This window comes from Balaenoptera physalus (genome assembly GCF_965194825.1).
Source record: "Balaenoptera physalus genome assembly, chromosome: 8".
Classification (NCBI taxonomy): Eukaryota; Metazoa; Chordata; class Mammalia; order Artiodactyla; family Balaenopteridae; genus Balaenoptera; species Balaenoptera physalus.
The window spans coordinates 81,049,446-81,064,987 of record NC_138887.1 but is presented as its reverse complement, the minus strand read 5'-3'; the positions used below and the strand labels follow the sequence as shown (position 1 = coordinate 81,064,987).

Sequence of the window (15,542 nt, the reverse complement as noted above, 5' to 3'; positions counted from 1 at the left end):
TCCAAAGCCCACACTTGCTGGATGGGCACTCTGATTACTTCCTGTTCGCGGATGAATAGCTCCTCAGATTACTGTTATACACTCTGCAATCCCAGGATTTGAAAGTAGTCTCCTCCTCGGGTGAGACCCTGAGACCCCTACGAGGCCTCTGGGGGTACGACTCATTTGGGGACATGGCCCATTCAGAGCAGCCCTGCTCCAAACGGTACTTCCACAGTGACCATCTCTGGAGTTCCCAGGGCTCTCATTTGGATCCTTTTCCTTCTCAGCTGCTTCTCAAATCCTCAGGCTTTTCATCCTCTCTTATATCTCCCCCTCGTCTAACCTGCTTTCAGAAAAGAAATCTGAGAAATTCATTTGTACTGAGGTAAATGTGACCGATAACTCTTCCTATGTATCTTCTCCCTGGAATTTTTATATTTTAGCTAAACGAATGTGCCCTGCCTTACAGAATTTTAAACATCAGAATGTGAATGGTGGTAAAATGTTATTGATAGTGGGAATTTTCTGGTATCCAGTAAAGCGCACCAAGAAGGGAATTGTCTGACTTCTCTCCCTCTAAGAGAAGCCCTCGTTCACAAAGCAGCAGCTGCAGGGCTCCGTGTAATCTGCTCCTGAACACCCCAGTCTAGGCGTGAAGCAGACAAGAATAGTGGCAAGTTAGAGACAGAAGGGAATTAGGACCCTCAAGCTGTGATGCCCTCATCCCAGAGCGAGACCCCACAGTGCAGTTCTGTGCTCCCAGGAACTGTGTGGCAGGTGTGGAGAGGGGAGAAGTGACCTGTCTTAGGCATTTAGATGGGAAAAGGGGGGAAAGGGAGTGGGTAGGGATACCTGTCCAGTACTTTAAAGGATCCTGGTTAAATCATGATATCTAGCATTATTTAGGACTCATGTATCAGACACGGTACTTAGCACTTTTCTTCCTGATCCAGTATAATTCTCGTAATGACCTCATGAAAAAAGAAATACTTTCTTCTCCATTTGACCGATGAGGAAATTGAAGCAGAAAGAAGTCAAATAACCACCTTGCAAGATCTCCCAATAGAAAGTGGGAGAGCAAGGATTTGAAGCAGAAACACTGTCTCTGCAACCTGCTGCCTGTATGTATGCTCTCCGCTCTTCTCAGGTCAGGGTTAATGTAGGAAGACAGCGTTTTTGTGACAGTGCTCAGCTCTTCCAAGGTACCAGCTAAAGTGCCCAGAGGGGTGTGATGTTTGCCATCATTTTATACGTTGGTAAATACCATACATGGGCTCATTTCCCCTGTGGTGGATGGATGACGATGCCTTTGTTATAATCATCTCACGCTTCAAGTAACACGACTCTCCATTGATAGAATTTAGAGCACAGCCTTCATCTGAAGTACGTTCTCTGCTGAATGGGCACTGAAGCATGTCTTACCTGTTTGTAAGCTGAGACCTGAACAGCTCAATCCCGAGCGCAATTTATACCATGTCCTGGCACCTCAACTCTGGGGACCACCACGTCATCACTCCTTCTCCAGGTTTTCTATGCTTCCTTCTTTGAGTTTAACCAATACTATTTCCCTCATTCTGACTGTGGCTTCACTCAACTTTCTTCTCTTGGAGGCACATCCTAGGATTGCTTCCGCTAACACCTCTCCAAGCTGAACAACAAGCTTTCCCACCTGTGCTGCCCCCACCAATAGCTCACCCATGAGAGGGCTCCAGCATCAGGGCACCCCTAGGGCTACAAAATGAGCCCACCAGGTCTCCAGAGTAACAGCGTAGATGAGGCTTATGCTGCCTGCAGTAGCAGACGACCTCCAAATGCAGAGTGAGTCAGGCTGCTTTGCTCTAAAGACCCTGACGTGTCCACACAGCCTCCATACTCATTACTGCAAATGGAGAGACATACAGGGTAATCTTTTTTTTTTTTAACATCTTTATTGGAGTATAATTGCTTTACAATGGTGTGTTTCTGCTTTATAACAAAGTGAATCAGCTATACATATACATGTATCCCCATATCTCCTCCCTCTTGCGTCTCCCTCCCACCCTCCCTATCCTACCCCTCTAGGTGGTCACAAAGCACCGAGCTGATCTCCCTGTGCTATGTGGCTGCTTCCCACTAGCTATCTATTTTACATTTGGTAGTGTATATATGTCCACGCCACTCTCTCACTTCGTCCCAGTTTACCCTTCCCCCTCCCCGTGTCCTCAAGTCCATTCTGTATGTCTGCGTCTTTATTCCCGCCCTGCCCCTAGGTTCTTCAGAACCATTTTTTTCTTTTTATTTTAGATTCCATATATATGTGTTAGCATACGATATTTGTTTTTCTCTTTCTGACTTACTTCAGTCTGTATGACAGACTCTAGGTCCATCCACCTCACTACAAATAACTCAATTTCATTTCTTTTTATGGCTGAGTAATATTCCATTGTATGTATGTGCCACATCTTCTTTACCCATTCATCTGTCGATGGACACTTAGGTTGCTTCCATGTCCTGGCTATTGTAAATAGTGCTGCAATGAACATTGTGGTACATGACTCTTTTTGAATTACAGTTTTCTCAGGGTATATGCCCAGTAGTGGGATTGCTGGGTCATATGGTAGTTCTAATTTTAGTTTTTCAAGGAACCTCCATACTGTTCTCCATAGTGGCTGTATCAATTTACATTCCCACCAACAGTGCAAGAGGGTTCCCTTTTCTCCACACCTTCTCCAGCATTTATTGTTTGTAGATTTTTTGATGATGGCCATTCCAGACAGGGTAATCTTAAAGGGACTTTTTCATGACTTCAGCCTGGAGGTGACACAATCATTTCTGCTCACATTTCATTGGCTTGAACAAATTATATGACCCCATCCAGAAGGGAAGAAATATTTCTTCCAAGCATTTAAAGTAAGGTCACACAGAATATTCTGTATGGCTGACTGACAATTCCTTGGTAGAGGCTCCAATGATATGATTTTCTGAAGCATTTCTAAATGTTTCATTGCATGAGCTACTTTATAATCCACTTGTGCTGGATTGGCTGTCAAAAAGGGGATTTCCTTGGGAGAAGGACTTTCTGAATTCACATTCCCATGTGCTTATTCCAGCAGGAATGCTGGCTTGGGATAGCATTGCCTTTACATGCTTGTGCTTCTTGATTTATTAAATTAGGTATTCTTTCTTTGTTGCCTTTCAAGCAGTCCGAATTGTGAGGCAGTCATAGATCTCCACTCTATTCTGAAGCATCAGCAGGGCAGAAGGGAACCTGCCACAACCTTGACAGCTATGCTCCTCTCACTGTCTTCCCCACATAGGCTGTCCTCAGTTAATCTTCTTCCAGACAGAGGAAACACAGTAGGACTTGTCATTTGTGCTAATCTGAGCACACATCTCCACTGTGAATTGTGCTACCCTGAGGCTTCTGTTCAGAGATCAATGCTAGGCTGACATGGGAGGTTTGTGATCCTAGTAAAATTTCTTATAAACGTGCATGTGGTCTTAGGTCCTTCAAAATAATGGCACATCTTCATTCATTTGACTCCTGGTCTCTGTGGCACTCCTTGATGCATAGTTAAAGTCACTTGGTAGCCCATCTACCCATCTAGCCCCGACCCCAGCTCTGCTTTACTCCTGAGGCTAATCAGGAACTGGGTCTGGGTCTTCGATGGGGAACAACCCTGCAGACCCCCACTTAGTCAGCCTTGGAGCTCACATCCCAGCTAAATGGCACCTACCTTCTACCTGACTTCATCTTCCAGGGGACCTTTGGGAATTCCGAGGCAGTCCTGCAGGTGCTCTAATGAGAAGAGGTCCTTCTATGGGAGGAGTTTTATGATCATTTCTGAAGGGCGCCATTGGATTGTCTTATTCTGAATCCATATTTCTATTTGGCTTTTACACGGGAATTCCCACAACCGCAGCCAAGGACTGAACATTGCCTGATTCCAGTAGCGTGGTCACTAGTCTCTAAAAATCCACTCCCGGCCTGCCTCCCATGGCAAGAACCATGTTTCCTGTTATTCACACCCTTGTGTGGTCTCGTCTTGAATCCTGGCTGGTGGGTGGCTCATGCCTGGTCAATGAAATGTGGCAGAAGTGACACGTCATGACTTCTAAGCCTGGTCCATAGGTATCCTTTCAGCTTCTACCCCGTGCTCTTGGAACCCAGCTGCCACCCTCCAAGGAAGCTCTGGAGACACCCATGTGAAGAGGAGCTGAGGAAGCTGTCTTCTAGTCCTTGCTAAGCTCCCGTGGTCAGTCAGCATCACCATGCCAGCCACGCCATTCAAGCTATTCCTAGACACGTCCCAGACATCATGGAGTCCACGTCATGGACCTTGCTGTGTCCTGCTTGATTTCCTGACCCTCAGAAACATGAGGGGCAGTAAACTGATATTTTAAGCCACTATCTTTTGGGATTATTTGTCACATAGCAATCAATGACCAGAACAGGTGACCCTTGTTTATGTGAAAGATGTCCTCCAGAGGTGTCCAGTGGACTTGGTGCCTGGTGTGTGGTGCACAGTGGGTTTGAGATCCTATTTCCTGAGGCTCTCATATCTGCAGGGACCTGAAACAAGGCCTAGGACAAATGGTTGGCTTCCCAGCCAGTGGGGAGATTTTCCATTTCTCAGTCACAGATGATGCAGTTTCTCCAATTCCAGGCTTCATTCAGGCAGTCCAGTTCCGTGCTCAAGTCCTGAAGCCTTGACCGTCTCAGAGATGTGACAACATGGCACCTAAAATATCACATCTTGATTCCCACTATATTCTGCAGGGCTTCAGCTCCCATAGCCTTCCAGCCTAAGGATTTGCTCTTTATTTCTGGCACGTGAAGATTTCACCTTCTGCCTTTAAGATCAGTTATTAATTTTTAAAAGTATATGTTTTTTCTTCTAGAAGTTTTAATTTGGGGTGGGGGTGAAGGTGGGCTGCAAAGGAGGAGTACCAGAGGCTGCTCCATCTGATATTTTAACCTCATTACCTTATCTTCTTTCTAGGATATTTTTGGGTATTTGCCCCCTACATCACAAGACTGTGCTAGCAAAACCATGAATGTGCTAACTCTTTTAAAAGATGCAAATTCTTTCAGAAAAATGAAACTATGTCTTTGGTTTCTAGATGATTAAATTCATAGTTGTAGTCTATTGTTCCAGGATGGCTCTGACAATTGAAATGCTATTAGCTGTGGGGACCAGCAATGGCAGTTACAGATCAGGGAGGCACCATCTCTGCCCAGTCTGGTCTTCTTTTTAACAAAGAGCTGTGTCCTTAAGATCATGACCGCTCGTAATCCATATCCACTGTAGACAGCAGCTAATGGAGCCAGGCTGCTGACATGGATCTCCTAGATGATGTAGAGGGTTTTTCCCCCATTTATATTTAAATAAAACTAGCAGATGGGAATTCATCTGTAACATTCAGCAAGAGAATTAATATACTGAAATGTGGCCCTTTGACAGTTGCTCAAATGAGTATAAGGCTATCAGGGCAAGTGAATGGAGGAAAAAATAATTATAGAAGGAAGGAAACTGGAAACAGAACTGAGATGATTATGTAAGTCCTTTGAGAAATGAATAAAGGACCCTCTCAGAAGTAATTAAATCTCTCTCTTATATCCACATGCTGCATTCTGGCTTATACACTTAAACACGTCTCCGGTTCCACTGCATCTCTGCTCAAAGACATCAGTGATGACCCAGTGCCCGCATTTATTACACTCCAACTCCTAGAGTTGGTCTTGGGTCTCGGATGCTTCTGCAATCTGGCCTCAATCTACCCCTAGAATAGTGATTCTTAACCTTGGGTGCATTTTTGAATCACTGGGGACATTTGTAAATTGTGGGTGCCTTCTCACATACACAAAAATAGACCAAATATTATAACTCACATGCATGCTAATTATATCATTGTCTATATAGTATCATACCCACCAACAGACTTCAATGATAGAGTTGAATTTTGAAAAGATCATTTTGGCTACAGTGTGAAAAAAGACATTATGAAACAACAACAGAAGAAAGTACAGCTGGGAATGTAAGTGAAAAAGTAGATTGGAGAAGTGGGAGAGCTTCAGATGGGTATCTGCAGCATTAGACAATTAATTAAATTAATATTACTTAAATATATACAAAATGTTAGAACTGTGGTGGGTTCTGAGTGTAAGGGAAAAGAGAATGTATAAAAACAATATGAAACAAAACATCCACCTTGACATCAGGTGTTTCACAGTACAGTGAGAGAGATAATATAAACAAGCAGCTGTAACTGAAGTGGCATAAAGAACTACAAATAAATTATAATGGGGGAAGAGAGATCAGATCATGTGGCGATGTTTGTGGAATAATTAATAATAATACTGATGCGTGTGTCCCACCCCAGTGGCGCTGATTTAATTGGTCAGGATAGGACCAGGCATCAGTACTTTTGCAAAGTCTCCATTGACTGGAATGTTCAGTCAGTGCCAAGGAGTGTGTTGTATGGTCTTATCCACGCTTCCGGGCTGCTATGGGGAAATGGAAGGGATACTCCTCCAAGAAGCCTGGGCTCAAGTCTCAGATTTCCCAACAATGACAGCAGAGGACAAGAGCTAACATTTCTTGAGCAGGATCTGTGCTGAGCATTTCATGGACATCTTCTTAGTGTTTCTCAACCCTGGCTGCATATTAAAATAATCTGAGAACTTTGAAAAACTACTAATGTCTTGGTTTGGCCCCAGATCAATTAAATCAAATCTTTGGTATGAGTCTGGACATATTTTTTTTTTTTTTGTAACTGCTCTTGCAGTTGATTATCTGCAGGATGTTGAGAACCACCACCTTTGGGGTCCACTAGGTGATCATATTTTTATAAACCTACTCACTCCTTTATGGAGTCCCTGTTCCCTAGCCAAGCAAGCCTGTTTGCCATATCCTGAAAACATCACTAAGAAGACCCACAGGCCAAGGAGAGCTTCTCAATTATCCAATATCAGGCCAGGTAAAAAGGTCTTTCTCTTATTGGCTAAAGGACTTCTTTTCAAGCTTCTGATTAGTCTGTGAGGCTCCAGTATAGGAAGTACAAAGAGCACATTAGTCACTAACAGTGGAATCTAGAAATAGGTAATTTACATTTCCTCCCTCTGTTTTCTCTCCTCTACCTGAAGGGAGGCCATTGTATATTTAGTTAAGGATCTTGGGGAGAGGGCCAAAATAACTGGGGATAGCCCTTCCCATACAAACTTGCTGAAGTTTGGTCAGAAAGTAGCCTTTCTAGGTATTCCAAGTAGGAAAGGTTTTAGATACAGGGAATGAGACTTAAGAGGGCTTAGGGAAGCTTTGGCTTGAGTTCATAAGATCAGAAAGCACCTGAGTGGCAACAAAGCACCTGCAGATGACCTTAGTTTGCCCATGGCACCAAAGCAAGTGGTTTACAGGAGCTCACCAGGAGCCTGCAAACTTCAAGAATCTTTGGAAGCACCAGGAAATCAGGTAACTTCCAAGAACTCGCTTATAAGTTGCTGCTGATAATCGCATGTTTGCCATCTGCTCGTGTTCTGGCAGGACGGCCACTGGAGAAAGTGGTTTCTCCTTCTCAACTATCTTCCAGATCTCATGTCTGTACCCCTCAGGGGCAGAATGTGACCTGGAAGTAAATGGGAAAAACAATTCTGGGAAATGCAGCCTTCTCCCCTGTGATGCAAAGCAAAACCTGGTGAGAGGCAGTGATCACATGGAATTAAGAACAGACAATCTGGCAAAATGAACTCAAGGTAAGTCAAGACAAGCTTATTTGGGGGAAGACTTAGAGGGGGAAAAAAAGAAGAGGTGAGAAAAAATGTAAATGGGAAAAAGAAAGCTGAAGAAAAAATTTCTCTTGAAAGCAGAGTATGTAGCCAGCAGGAAGGTGCCTCTGTGTACTTGTCCCCATGAGGCTCACAGAGTGACTTTCCTGTGGTGATTTGAAATCTATGGTTTAGTCCTCAGCACGGCATATCCAGAAATTAGGTGTTCAATCTGTAACCACCTCCCCCAAACCTCACAGTTTCCTGATAACAATCTATATGAGAGACTTAAGTAGTCATCAGAAGGTGGTTTCATGATCGTATAATCAGAGAAAGAATTGGTGGCTGGTCTTGGAGACCCCTTCAAACTGTCCTAGACCAGTGTGTGTTTAATATCTGCACCCACACGAGACTTCTGTTCCTCAGGGCTTGGCACACTGTCTGTTTTGCTCACCACTCAATCCCTGGCGCTTAGCATAAGCCTGGTGCATGGTAGATGCTCCATGAGCTCTGATTAATTGAATGGATACATAATCATCGTGAGGCCTGATGACCTATCCTTGATTCAAAGGACAGAACACTACACTAGTGACCTGATTTAGTACTTCTCTCTCTTGGTCAGTAGTAGATACTTAGTTCCATAGTTTCTCTCCTTTTATTAAAAAATTTCATATTGTCAGTCTTTTTTAATCTATAGATCTATATATATATATATGATATGTGATATATAGACATATAGGTATAATATATATCCATATATATAATATATGATATACTGTATCTGCATGTATTGTAAACTGTATCTCTGTATATTATATATATTTCTCTATATATTATATATACAGTTACAGAAAGTTATAGATATATATTACATAATGTATATATCTAATGTATATACATGTATTATTACATATTATATTATCATATTACTATTTAGAGGATTGCATATTACTGAATAATCTATAGCAAAGTAACTATTTCAGTGGATCTAGAAGACTCTGCCTTTTCCTTTCATGGATCGGTTTAATAAATTTAACTATTAAATGGAAACCTTCTTTCCCTTTCTTTTACATCTGGGGCTTGGAGGTTTGTGAGTGTCCATCAGGATTTCCTACATGCAGATGCCAAGAAGCTCTACTAAAGGCATACCCCTCACCTGTGCTCTTCCAGCACTACCTGGCCAGGTGTCTTCCAGCGGGCTCCATGTTCCCTTCTATAGCCTGTTTTCTCTGCACTGACTCTCTAGGTGGATTAGACCAAGCTCCTCAATGTCCCATTGATTAATTGATTGATTGATGATTGATGGAGGAAGATCAAAACTTCAACACTAGATTGTTAAGCTAGGGCTGACTAATAATTTGCTGAGCAACAGGTGTGGTAAAGATTGTTCTTCCTCGCTTCCCTGGCTTTGCTTATGCTGTGCCCTTCATATGCAATACGGTGAGTTCCTCCTGCCACCCACTGTTTAATTCAGTTTAATTCTCTCTACTTTTCTGGGAGTGGTTCATGGTGTTCCAAGGAGCCTTCCCAAACAACTCTGTCCTACTTTGTTCTCTTTTATTCTAATCTACTCTGTACATTTGGCTATACTAGTCATTTTAGTGCTAATTATATTCCATTATACTTTTCCTAAATTCCTTCAACTTTGTGTGTGATAATAAATTCTTGAGATAAAGGAACATGTCACATATTGGGGAGTGTGTGTGTGTGTGTGTGTGTGTGTGTGTGTGTGTGTGTGTGTGTATTCCCGCATAGTGCTTAGCAGAATGTTAGGACCTGTAAATATTTTATATTCATTTTTCATTTATTCATTTGTTCATTCATTCTCTCAACAAATATCTATTGAATGACTACTATGTGTCCAGGTCCTTTTCTAAGTTGTTATAGAACAAAAATCCCTGCCCTATATTTTAGGGAGTGTAGGCAAACAATAAACAATAAACTCAATGCATAAGTAAATTATAGTATAGTAGAATGTAACAATTGCTGTGCAAAAAAAAGGAAAAACAGAACAGTGTGAAGGAAGTCTCAGGAATTCTGGAATCTAGGGCTGGTGGGTTGTATTAATTAGAAACCCATAAGAAACTGATATTTGAGCAAAGATTTGAAGAACACGAGAGAGTGAGCCATGCAGACATCTGGAGAAATAGCTCTCTAAGCTGAAGATACAGCATGTGCAAAGGTTCTGAGGTAGGATTGTGCCTGGCATGTTGGAAGAACAGCAAGGGGTCCTTTGGGCTGGAGCAGAGTGAATGAGGGAGATAGCAGTAGAAGAAATCAGAGAGGTAATGGAAAAGCCAGATCATGTAACCTTAAAAGGTCTTTGTAAAGCTTTTTGGATTTTACTCATGGTAAACTGGGGAGTCATAGGAGGGATGTGAGCAGTGGCATCACCTGATCTGATTTTTATTTCAAAAGGACCTTTCAGATTGCCAAGTCGAGAGTATTCCAGAGACCTAAAGAGTAGAAAACCTTCTCTTTAAAGGGTCAGATAGTAAATATTTTAGGCTTTGTGGGCCATATGATCTCTGTCAAATCTGTTCATTTCTGTGCCATTTTAGCACATAAATAGCCAGGGACAATATGCAGACAAATGGGCCTATCTGTGTTGTAATAAAACTTTATTTACAAAAACAGGCAGTTGACAGAGTTTGACTTATGGACTATAGTTTGCCACCCTTGGCATAGACTATAAAGAGGCAACTATAGAAACAGGAAGACCTATCAGGAGGCTACTGAAGTAATCCATGCAGGAGATGTTGAAAGCTCAGAACTGAGTGGAAGCAATAGAGATGGCAAGAAGTGGTTGAATTTTTTTTTAAGGCAGATGATTTTCTGATGAATTGCATGTGTGGTGTGAGAAAAAGAGATGAGTCTAGGATGACTTCTTGTTTGTTCTAAGCAATGACAAAGATGTGCTGGCAGCAGTTGAGGTGTGGAAAGCTGTGCATGAAGAAGGGCATTTTTAGACGTGTCAAGTAAGCGGTTGGCAACACAAGTCAGAGCATCGTGAATTGGATTAGCCTAAAAAGTATGCTACAAGGACACGTTTTAAACTCAAGTGTTGATTGCTCAAATTTTGAGACAATGACCCAATTGTACAAAAAGCTGGGGAGTTCAGAAGCATGCAATGATATTACCGTGGAGGAAGAAGTTGGTCATAGATCATGTCCAGCCTCTGTTTGTATAACAGTGATCACACTGTTACTGCCCAAGAAACAGTAAGCCAAAGAAAACTGAGTTAAAAGTCACTGAGAGTTGTAAAACTTCCATTAATTATTAAAATTAGAAACAGGCAACAATTCTTAATGTTAAAATTTTTGGCAGAGTTCATCTAGAATTGAGCCAATAATTTCTGAGCCAAGGACAGAGTTGCACAGGACAGAGTTGTGGTGCCTGTCTGTATACTAAGTTGCTCTACTCTGAGAATCCTCAAGGTGTGACCACAAGAACCCCTTGAACAGGTACTGGTGGCTCTCAAACCCCTTTAGGGGAAAAGGACCACCTGCAACTCCAGGTTCCTCATTCTTGCGTCCTCACGCTGCAGAGGGGCTATGGGGCAGGGCAAAAGGCACTTGAAGACTTTTGCCAGGCCACTTACCCTCTCGGAGCCTTGTAATCCTCATCTGGAAAACGGGAATATTTATCTCACAAAGCTGGTATAAAGTTGAAAGTGATGATATTTGTAAACATCCTGAAGGTTTGTGCTCACCAATCACCCTTCTATCTGAATATCAGGGAGACAAACACAATTGCAGTTCATTTGATCTGTGTAAGTTCCTGAGTTGAATCGAATAAGCTAACTTTATAACTTCATAAATTTTACTTTTCTCAGGCAGAGTTTTATTGTTTTTAATCTTCAAAGATATTTGGAAGGCTCCCAACTCTTGGGTAGAGATATATTCTGCCCTGCTCTGGATTCCAGGCATTAACTGCCCAGGTGCCCCAGTCCTGAAGCCCTGAGAAAAATCTCCCCCTGACCCCTCCCCTGAATAGAAACTCCTGAGGATTAAGGACTCTGTCTTTTCCCCCCTACCATTTGTAATGAGGTTATCTCTCCAACATCCACTTCTTCTTTTAGTAAGAACCCAACTTTTAGTTCAAATATCTCATCCCAGCCAGTGTGCTCTGGGGAAAGCTAAATCCCTAGGAGTGGGGCGTTTGACTTCAATCTGAGCTCATCAGTAATTGCATATCTTGTTCACACTGATTAGTTCACATATGAGCATATAGCTCAAGTTAGGTTGGTGAGGTGCATGTACGTGTTTGCTAAGCACTGCCGGGAAGGGTGGCTTCCTACATTTCTAAGGAAATTTCTAAAAGTCAGTCTTTCTCTGTGCATGTGGACAAGAGTTCCCCAGGAGTCATTAGTAAGCATCCTTTATGGGTTCACTTGTGTCCCCCTACCCACCCCCCCGACAAAATGTTGTTGAAGTCCTAATTCCCAGTACTTCAGAATGTGAAAGTATTTGGAGATAGGGCCTTTACAAAGGTAATTAAGGTAAAATGAGGTCATATGGGTTGGACTTAATCCACCTGACTAATGTCCTTATAAGAAGAGGAGACTAGGACACAGACATTCACACAATCGAAGAAAGACCATGTGAAGTGTAAAAATTGATGAACAGAAACCTCAATTAAAATAGAGTCAGGAAGCCAGAAGGGGGAGCTCTCCTGTCCTATGAAGACAGCAGAGCCCAACAGGAAGAAGAAAGACTTTCTCTTCTTGCCTGGCAAGAGCTCAGCCAATGAGAAAACGTCAGCACAACTCAGCCAATGAAAAGCCATTATCGTTTGAACTCTCAAGTCCTCCAGTGGACCCTTTGTTTCCTGTAGCCATCCCAGCTTCCCTTTCCCCTCTTTAAAAGAGTTCTCCTCTCCTTCCTGTGAGAGGACTTGCACATGGCTTGCCATACTTGCACACCCTGAATGGCAATTCTTTACTGATCCTGAATAAAACCTTTTTTTTCTGGAGAAATAATTGTCAGTCTATTTGTTATAGGTCAACAGAAGACAAAAAAAGAAGATGGCCACCAATTCAAGGAGAGAGGCCTCAGAAGAAACCAAACTTGCCAACATCATCATCCTGGACCTGTAACCTCCAGATCTGTGAGAAAAAATTTCTGTTGTTTAAGCCACCCAGTCTGTGGTAATTGTTATGGCAGCCCTAGCAAATGAATACAGCATCCTACAACCAGGATGAGGAACAAGGCTGAGGGGGATGCCTTCTACCATGTCAGAGACAGGGTCCTTGGTGGCATTCCTGAATTGCTAAGCAAATCAAGCCCAAAGCTTATTCTGTCACTGAACTTTGCCTGACAAAAGCAAAATTGTCCCCCTTTTTGCTTTATTGTTTCAACTGTAACTAATAACCAAGTACACCACTGTGTCCTTAGTACCTAGAACCAAGCCTCATTGTGGTAAGTGCTTAATAGTATTTGTTGAATGACTAGAGGAAGGAATGAAAGAATAAGCCACAAAAGGAATTGTAGTGTGTTGATCTGGGAAGCCCAGTGAGGTAGCAAGCAGCAGAGGAGTGAGTCAATCTTATTATTATTACTATTATTACTACATTCCATTGGACACGTTCTATGTGGACCAGGAGACAGATATTACCATTTTTAAGCAACAGAGCTAATTCATAAAGGTGACCTGTACTCATTATAACAAAAGTTGTTTAATTGGCAGACATCTTAAAATGTAAAAATTCCCCTCAATTTCTACAACTGGAAATTTCTAATTAGAAGCACAGGACTACTAGAGCCAGATCACTTCTGGTCTCTTAAGATCATCCAGATAACTCCTTCATTTTAGAGATGAGAAAACGAAGGCTTAGTGAGGTTAACTGCCCTTTCCAGGTCACACAGTGTGCTAATGGTGGAGCAAAGGGAGGGAACAAAAAAGAAACCCAGTTTCTCTAAAGAAGAAAAAGTTTTCCTGGGATAAGAGTTCATTCCTTTTAGTTAAATTATTCCCATAGTAATAGGACAATACCTTCTTTTCCTGCTCAAGAGAAACTGATTTTCTTTACAAACATAGACCATCTCTTCTCAGAGTGGGAAACAATGATGGTATTGTATAGCCACTGTATGAGTAATCTAAATGAAAAGCATGCACATTTATTCAGATGTTAGCCAATCAAGCAACTTTTAGTGGAATGAGTGAGTCATATGGTAGAGAAATTTTGTAATGTTAAGTAGAAAAGAATACACAAATGTCAGAAAAAAAAATCCTTTTAAAAAAACCCTTTTAGTTCAGGAAACATACTTAAATCTTAAGCAGTGTGTTCTGTGTTCTTTTTACACTTTAGAAAAACTTTGGCATTGTGGCATGAAAGGTGAAAGATGAGATAATAAGACATTAGGTAAGTTGTAAAAAGAGAAATACTGAGAAGTTGACAGCGATAAAACGGTACTGGATAATATAAGGAATGAATGTTTTGAAACTGCTCAAAGGAAAAGCAACTCTTAAGATACTTTAGAAACATTAAAAAGTAGAGTTAACACTGCTAATCAAAATCAAATCAATAATTAGAAAAAGTTTTAATAGTTAGAAGAATAGGACCAAGATATCTAAATGGTGAGAGAGAAGGACCATAGTTACTGACATATGAATAGTTAGTGCTCCTGAACATAAGAACAAATGGAAGATAATCAATATTCAGACATAAATAAAATGAGCTAAGAAATCACTTTAATCTGCAGATCCAAAGAGCTTACTTGGCAAAAAGCAGAACTGAGATAGTGGATCAATAAATAGATATAAACAGGTAAAAGTATGACTCCTCAAAAAAAAAAACAAAACTAGGGGACTTCCCTGGAGGTCCAGTGGTTAAGACTCTGAGCTCCCATTGCACGGGGTGCGGGTTTGTTCCCTGGTAAGGGAACTAAGATCCTATACCCAGCTCAGTGCAGCAAAAAAAAGGAAAAGAAAATCTGGAAACAAAAGAAAAAATCTGGTAAGCTATAAAGGAAGAAATTCCAGGCTGACTTTAGACTTCTCTGTAACGTGGGGTGCCAGAAGTCAGTGGAGCAACATCTATGGTGATCTGAGTTGTGAATTCAAGATGTCCTCATCTATACTGCCATTGTTGTGGAGGCAAGAGAAAGTCTTTTTCATTGATGCCAGGTGCTTGAGAATCCTATCCAGGCTGAAAGAGGAAAAATATTAGCACTCAAAGTACTCCAGAAAACTGGAAGCTCTATCAAAATAAAGGAACCAAGAATGGGGAAGCCAACTATTGGTGAGCACTGAAACATTCAAATATAGAAATACTTGCTGATAATTATTGCAAGCATAGTCACAAAGCAGAAGACAAATGCGATAAATATATTTTTTAAATGAGATTTTATTAAAATGCTTAGTCCCGTGCTTGGAAAGTAAATGCAATAAAAATTAAATAGATGCATTTAATATTAATATCACATAAATAAAATTTAAGCAAGCTAATAAAAGAAACTAGAAGGATTGTGTGTGTGTGTGTGTGTGTGTGTGTGTGTTTGTAACATTAAGCACTCAGACCTATATTAAAGATATATTAGTCAGGAGCCTTTAGGAGCCAAATAACAAAATGTTAAAATTTATAAAATAAATATTGATTAAAAATACTGGGAGAAAATGAGAAAAAGTGTGAAACTTTTTAACAGCACTTTTAGTCACTCATGACATATCAAACAGGCAAGAAGTACATGTATGGAAATAGAGAAAATCTGAAGACTGTAAATAAGGGCAAATTCAGAAAGATAAGCACAAAGAATACCTTGAGAGGGCTTCCCTGGTGGCGCAGTGGTTGAGAATCTGCCTGCTAATGCAGGGG

The 15,542-nt window shown here is 41.3% G+C and overlaps 1 protein-coding gene across 3 annotated transcripts in view; it reads left to right on the top strand.

Annotated features, from left to right (window-relative positions):
* Positions 1-14,660, top strand: part of DPY19L1 (dpy-19 like C-mannosyltransferase 1) — a 245,109-nt gene extending 230,449 nt beyond the window's left edge. For 2 of the 3 annotated variants that reach the window (XM_082471750.1, XM_082471749.1), the window contains one exon: positions 12,729-14,660. The gene's annotated coding sequence lies outside the window, so the exon portion shown is untranslated. Of the gene's footprint in view, positions 1-4,741; positions 6,943-7,573 lie in introns of all 3 variants that reach the window. The other variant, XM_082471748.1, reaches the window with a different exon arrangement.
* The last annotated feature ends 882 nt before the right edge of the window (positions 14,661-15,542 follow it).